Genomic DNA, 7,913 nt, shown 5'->3' with positions numbered 1-7,913 from the left:
TCAGGCTTACCTTATAACCATAACCTCCCTGAGTCTTGCCTGCCAGACAAAAAGGTTGCAGGAACTCCTTTCCCGCCTGTCTTCTCTATCTTCTTCTTAACAAGGTCGCCAGCTGGGTTATTATATCTGCACCCCAGCAATGCAGTTCAGTGGGTGTATTATATATTGTTTGTAGCCAGAAGATTGCTACTCCCATAGATCTGCTACTAGACTGTCGGCCCAGGGTACTCTCCCAGGAAGGTCTGTGTGGCTTTACCTCTCTCTAGCCACCACGTTACTAGTTGCCACCATTCAGGCACTGATACTGATCGGATGGCTAAGGGTACACTTTTATATAAGTCCGTGCTGTCTTTACCACTTTCCAGGCAATAAGAACTTCTATAGAGAACGTAGTGTTCCCTAGGTGGTACTATGATAACCTTCGTGTATGCTCATAGAGAAATATTATAATGGAGGCACACTTAAACACAATGATAAAAGTGTGAATTTACTGATGCAAATTACATGATCACACATACAATCACAAGTAATACATGAATATGAAAATAAGGATAATAAGTCTGGAGATCGTCAGCCTCTTCTTCCACGACCTCCAACATTCCTTCAACTGGGCAGAAAGACAGGAGTCCCACACTCACTCACAGGAGGACCTCTTCACCACGTCAGCGCCTCTTCTTCACTGTCCTGCCATCCATACACACTGTCCCCTCTGACAGTCCTGGACACAAGCTGCTTTGCAGCCTATTCTACTACTAAAGTATTAATGTCCTGTTGCCACATACATAAGTAATTATTGTGGCCTAACTAGCCTACTCACACAAGGGGTAATGGGAGGGAAAATGATCTACCTTACATTCCTGGCTCACGACGCCTGTCCCTCGATGGTGTGAGGTTCCCACGCTTCCTGAGTCGATCCTTGACGATCCAGGAACGTTCCACAGGTCCTCAGGTGTCGTGGAGCCTTCGCATCGTCGCCGTTCCAATCCCTGAGATTCAGCTACCCCAATCCTGGTTCATCGAAGGGCACTGAGCCAATCACTATTTTCCCACACTCGCCCCTTCCACAAGGCGTTGCTCCTTGTCCTAGGCACGGTGTAGTCCTTCCAAAACCCTCAGTGGATGTGACCCGGTCACAGCTAGGCCTGCCCGCCACACCTTTCCAGGCCCTCAACGTCCAACGTCGTCGCCGAATATTTTCCAAGTTTGGCACTCTTTTGCTCAATAAACTTGGTTCCTTTTTGCTTCCCAGAAGCGCGGGGTCTCCAATACGTGAGATGGGCTGCGATAGCCCGCTCTAATCCACTAAGAAAGGCTTGTAGAGCCTCAAATCCTTGAGAGCTGACCGAGGTGTGTCCTCTCGCTTCCAAGGTCAGGTCAACTCTGACATTGGCGCCTCTCAGGGCACTCGGTGACGTCATGGCGGGCCCCTGATTGGTCGCCCGCGACCTAAGTCGGCCAATCCGCGATCGGCTAGTGTCCCTTCCAAAACGTCATATCTGCAGTAGGGGATACTTTTTCATTTTAAATCAGGGCGCCAATTTCCCCTTACTTACAACTTATAATGTAACTTTCTCTCTTAACTGGCAGCCGGTCTGGTCGCCACATATATCAATAGACTCCCTGAACCTCAGAGAATCAGTAGGGAGAGCTGATATGACTCTTAAAGCAGGCAAACGAAAGAGATAGGAAAGGGCACCGTAACACTCACCCAGATTTAATTTCAAGATAAAACCAAACTAAATAAATTAGAAATGGGTATGTATAGCTAAGGTACACCCTTACTACTAGGTGAACAGGGACATTTGGTGATAGTAAATGATCCCATCAGGCAGGGCTCATCACCTTCTCTCATATTTCATGTTCACCAGTGTTTATTTACTTAATAACTACGGGTATAATATCTTGCTATTATAAAACTAATTCTACTATCATAAAAGACATATTTACTTTAAGTTTCAAGCAGAGAATGCATATATAACTAACAGGAAGGACTCCTCTTCACTAGATTCAATTTTTATAATCTTTTGTTTATGTTCCAAAATCTTAAGATCGATCCCAGTGTTATGTGGTAGAGAAAAATTGAGTTATATCCAGTTTACGTAAAGCTACGAGTGGTCGAAACCACACTTAGATCCCGGAATGAACTTACGAAGGTTTTTCCACTTAGTGTAGCTACTTAAATACGGACGTAGCTGCCACGAAGGCGCTAAGAAGGAAAACATTCGTAGCTAAGAAGAAAAACCTTCGTAAGTACCTTCCTGAATCCGGCCCCTGGATTTTATTTTGTTGACTATTACACATTGGGTTCTGTTGACAGGAAATTGTAGATCCATCTGCCTATTTTTCCGGTAATTCCTTTTGAACGCATTTTATGTGCAATAACGCCATGGTCACATTTATCAAAAGCTTTTGCGAAATCTGTGTAAATTACATCAGCGTTTTGTTTGTCTTCCATAGCATCAAATGCCATATCATAGTGGTCCAGCAACGGCGACAGGCAAGAGCGCCCTGTTCTGAAACCATGTTGTCCAGGGTTATGGATATGCTGTGATTCCATGTATTTTGTGATCTTACTTCTTAGCACTCTCTCAAAAATTTTTATAATGTGCGATGTTAGTGCTATCGGTCTGTAAGTGGTACAACAACAGTACAGCAGTATTTCACCTTGAGCTGTCGTCGTCGGGGAAGGTAGGTCTGGGAGGGCAGGTGAAAGCAAGCCTAGGCTTCTCAGGAAGGATAGGATAGAGGGATTCAAAGCCTCTTCAGGAAACCTATGGGCACATATCCTAAGTGCCGGGTGGGCGTTGTCCGCGCTGGGTCACATGCAGTTCAAATTACAGTACAGTTCAGTTACAGTCTCCGTGGTGTAGTGGTAAGACACTCGCCTGGCGTTCCGCGAGCGCTATGTCCTGGGTTCGTATCCTGGCCGGGGAGGATTTACTGGGCACAATTCCTTAACTGTAGCCTCTGTTTAACTCAACAGTAAAATGTGTACTTGGATGAAAAAACGATTCTTCGCGGCAGGGGATCGTATTCCAAGGACCTGCCCGAAACGTACTAGTGGCTCTACAAGAATGTAATAACTCTTGTATATATCTCAAAAAAAAAAAAATCTGGCCCACTCGACCTGCGTGGGGCTGTGCGCCGTCGCCGTCCACCAATCAGCAGGGCACAGTCCTGCCTATACTATAAAATGTCTCCTTTGGCGGGCACTTTGAATGTGGTTCCCTCCATACTACTGAACGCCACTATAAAAACAAATGTATTTTCAACTTGAGCTTTAAATGTCTATGGTAAAGTATTTAACATGAAGCTTATATTTCTGCCTTCCTTAAGACATTTAAAACATTTGTGTTTATTAACGAATTTACGTGAAATAAACATATTGATCTGAAAGAGTTGTTCGTCGATCGATCTGTGCCGGGTCGGAGCTCTGCGATTATTAAAATACACATATCTTCGCTGTAAATTTAAATATAACCATGGTAAAGTATTTAAAATAAAGCTTATATTTATATCTTTCTTGCGGCATATAAAACTCCTGGTTTATTAACGAATCTGCGTGAAATAAGCATTGTCCTGAGATGAATACGGCCAGTTTCGAGCTCGACGAACAATGAAAACTGCCACTTTCATATAACTACATGTATCATCAGTTTTACTTAAAATATTTGTCTGGTAGATGTTTTACAAATAGATTCCATTTCTATCTTTCTTCTGACTAATAAATAATTTTGGTTTAATAAGTTATCAAGATGTTTTCAACGATATTTTTTCGTCGTTTGTCTATTCCAACATGGGCGACCCTTTTGGAAACGCGATACTTGGGTTGACCCAACTGATACTTGGGTCAGTTCCATTATGGCTCGAAACACATCCACTATGGGAGAGCTGTTTCCTTCAAAAAATATAATCGTGTACCATTATGTTTAAAGAAACACTTCCAAGTACATTCTTTGATTGATAAACATGAGGATAAATACAAGTGTTAATTGTAAATGACCAGTTATAAACAAAAATAAGAAGTAGGAAAAATGATATGTGGAACCAGACAAAAACATTGGAACGCTTATGTGATGAGAGGGTAAACAACCGCCGCCATTTTAGCAGCCAGCCGGTGATGTCCAGCACGAGCATTAAGGGAAAACCTTGACACAAACTGCACCTATCATAAAGAAGAAGCACCACCATTGACCGCCAAGTGCTCACATCAAGTCTAACTCTAAGAAACAACACTCAAGCCTTGACGCTTCTCCCAACATCCGGGGGAGAAAACCTTCACACAAACTCGAGGACCGGGCCGCGGAGACACTAAAAAAAGCCCCGAAATCATCTCAAGAATCTCAAGAAACTGCACCTGTCATAAAGAAGATGAAGACTCACCAGTGTCCACAGTGTGGGAAGGTATTCAGTAGTCTTGAACATGTGAATACTCACATTCAGTCTGTGCATTCAGGTGATAAACCTCATGAGTGTCCAGAGTGTGGGAAGAGATTCAGTCGTCTTGGAAGTATGAAGATTCACAGGATGGTGCATTCGGATGAGAGACCTTTTCAATGTGCTGAGTGTGGCAAAAAATTTAGAGAACGTGGAACTATAATAAAGCACATGTTAGTGCATTCAGGTGATAAACCGCATGAGTGTCCAGAGTGTGGGAAGAGATTCAGTCGTCTTGGAAGTATGAAGAAGCACAGGATGGTGCATGGATGAGAGACCTTTTCAATATGCCGAGTGTGGCACAAAATTTAAAAAAACGTGGAAATATAATAAGGCACATGTTAATGCATTCAGGTGACAAACCACATGAGTGTCCCGAGTGTGGGAAGAGATTCAGTCGTCTTGGACAGATGAAGAAGCATAAGAAGATACATGCAGATAATATAGGCTAAACACTTTGAGTGTGAAAGATAATTAAGAGAATGTTGAAGGATAATGAGGCACATAATGGTATATTAACTTACCTTTAATCTAACAGTGTGTTATCACAATGTCAGTTGGATGTTCTTCAGAGCTAATTATAATTTGTTTGAGAAATACACTTCACCATGAAAGGTAAAGATCTGAAGATTTTTTTTTTTTTTTTTTTTTTTTTTGAGATATATACAAGAGTTGTTACATTCTTGTAGAGCCACTAGTACGCGTAGCGTTTCGGGCAAGTCCTTAATCCTATGGTCCCTGGAAAACGATCCCCTGCCGCGAAGAATCGTTTTTTCATCAAAGTACATATTTTACTGTTGCGTTAAACAGAGGCTACAGTTAAGGAATTGCGCCCAGTAAATCCTCCCCGGCCAGGATACGAACCCATGATATAGCGCTCGCGGAACGCCAGGCGAGTGTCTTACCACTACACCACGGAGACTACGAAGAGACTAAGATATTTTAATATATTGTTCTTTTATGAAAGTTAGATGGCCAAGCAAGAACTATAGAAGCTGTCACTATAGGAAAATTAATAAATACTTATAAGTATAGAAATATCTCTTTAGGTTAGCAAAGATAGAACAAAGATTTTAATGTTTTTCTTCTTCATATTTATGTAACTAATGATGTGCTTTCTGCTTTTGCTCTGTGGAAATTTATTTAAAATGTAATAAACTCTGTAGCTAAGTGAAGTGAAGTGAATTTCATATTAAAGTGAATATGAAATTTAAATTTATATTACTCTAGAAATGTATATCACTCTAAATTTACCAGAAATTTATGTTACTCTAGCCTAACTTTACCAGTTATGCTGTAATTTTCTGGGAATAATATTTTACCCGATTTACCTGAGGGCCACTAACCCTAGTGACCTCGATCAGAACAGGAGGCCGGTGGCTTGTTGAAAGTCCCTACCCCCCCCCCTATTTGCCTTGATGATCTTTTCCAGGTATATTTTGAAATTCAGCACAGTTTTGGCAGTTATAGCTTTGGCGGGTAGGCAGTTCCATCGGTCAATAACCCTGTGGGTGAAAAAGCCTGATTTGAAGTTATTTTAACCTAATTGGCAATTATATTAGCCTGACTGGCATAATCCTGTCAATTATATTATCTAAACTGGCAATTATATTAAAATGATTGCGAATTACATAAACCTGACTGGCAATTATATTAGCATGACTCAATTTATATCAAAAGAGATATTTATTTATGTTGTGGTGCTTGTGGATCTAACCTAATTTAACCTTACATCTATCAATGAAGCTTTTCGTATTAGGATTAGCATTTAGGAACAAGGTTTTGTAGATGTAAATAGCACAATACCATGTGTAAAGTGAGTGTATATTTAGCATGTTTAGGGATTTAAACAGGCTGTGTGTGTTGTTTGAAGACAGTTTGATAGTTCTGATAGCAGATTTTTGTTCAGTGATGATGGGCTTGAGATAATTTGCAGTGGATGAATGAACCCCATACACAGATTCCATATGTTGAGATACCAGCCCTTATTTACCAAAAAAAAGCCTCTAGATTTTTAGCTCCAGCCATTGCATTGCTCTACAACAAATCATTTCATCTCCAAACCTTTCCCGATATTCTGAAAAAACAAAAAAACAATAGTAACCTTAGTTAATAAAAGTGGCAATTTCACTGAAGTCAACAAATATAGACCAATATTAATTCAGCCGATTTTGTCTTAAAATATTTTAAAGAGTTAATCTACAAGCAGCCTTATTCCTATTTAGCAAAACAAAATATACTTAATTTTTGCCATAATGGCTTCAGGCCCAGAAAAGGACCAATCATATACTGATTAGTATGATTAACTATATATGCAGCTCTTGAAAAAATGAGTACCCGGTTCATTTATTTGTTTACCTACATAAGACTTTTTGACACTGTTAACACAGTAACCTTAAATTACAACATTACGGAGTAAGAGGTCACTACCTACAATCTTACCTCAGTGACAGGCTCCAGTATGTCTCTGTGAATAATTCCAATTTTTCCACTCTACCTATTAACACTGGTGTTCCACCTGGCAGTATTCTTCACCCCTCTCGTCTTTCTCATCTCTACCTCCCTTTCCTGCCTGTTGCCATCGTGCAACCCGTTCTCGCAAATTTAATAAGTCAATATTGACTTATTAGTTGCGTGCATAGGTGACATACTAAACATAATAGTTTCCCTTGAAAAGCTTCATAGAAAACACCGGCCTTACCTAACCTACTTAGTATGTTAAAATAAGCATATTATAGCTTCATAATTACAATTGTTACTTAACCTATTATAGGTATAGGTTAAGTAATAATTGTAATTACGAAGCAATAAGATGCTTATCTTAACATACTAAGAAGGTTAGGTAAGGTCGGTGTTTTCTATGAAGCTTTTCAAGGGAAACTATTATGTTAAGTATGTCACCTATGCACATATTTAATAAGTCAATATTGACTTATTAAATTTGCGAGAACGGGTTGCAACGTGAGGGGGGCCTTGGTTGGCGGATGCCGGAGTGTGATGCTCCATGGGACAGTGTCCTCTGTCCTTTTGTGACCTTATGCTCCTGCTGCCCTATTCATTAATTGTGCTAGATGCTTTTTCCTATTAAGTTATATTTTTTCTTCCCAATTCTCCATTTTAATTGCTATTTCCTGGTGACATTTTGCTTTACTATTCTTGATTATTCTTTCAGATGTCTTTCTGTTTTAACACCGGGTGTTTGGAGAGGCACACTCTCTCACCTGTAAAACTATGGCCAAGCATAGTTTTCCCAGTCTGCCAGGCATAACCAGTCTCCGTGGTGTAGTGGTAAGACACTCGCCTGGCGTTCCGCAAGCGCTAGGCTAACTCATCCTAGTCCTTGCAATTGACACCAGTAATTCCATCTATCATCATACTATCATGCAAGAGGAGCCACACATCTATGGATCATCCAATAAAATCAGCAGACTTCTAGATGTTACTACTGCTCGGCTTAGACTCGGTTACAAGTATCT

At 40.6% G+C, this 7,913-nt stretch overlaps 1 long non-coding RNA gene across 1 annotated transcript; it reads left to right on the top strand.

The window, feature by feature from the left end:
• Window positions 1-4,084: 4,084 nt before the first annotated feature.
• LOC138363858 (uncharacterized) lies at window positions 4,085-7,671 on the top strand. The gene is made up of 2 exons (XR_011228172.1): window positions 4,085-5,052; window positions 7,610-7,671. It is a non-coding gene; the product is annotated as an uncharacterized lncRNA (long non-coding RNA).
• The last annotated feature ends 242 nt before the right edge of the window (window positions 7,672-7,913 follow it).

This window comes from Procambarus clarkii, chromosome 12, assembly GCF_040958095.1.
Source record: "Procambarus clarkii isolate CNS0578487 chromosome 12, FALCON_Pclarkii_2.0, whole genome shotgun sequence".
Classification (NCBI taxonomy): Eukaryota; Metazoa; Arthropoda; class Malacostraca; order Decapoda; family Cambaridae; genus Procambarus; species Procambarus clarkii.
This window is presented reverse-complemented; position numbering and strand designations above follow the sequence as displayed.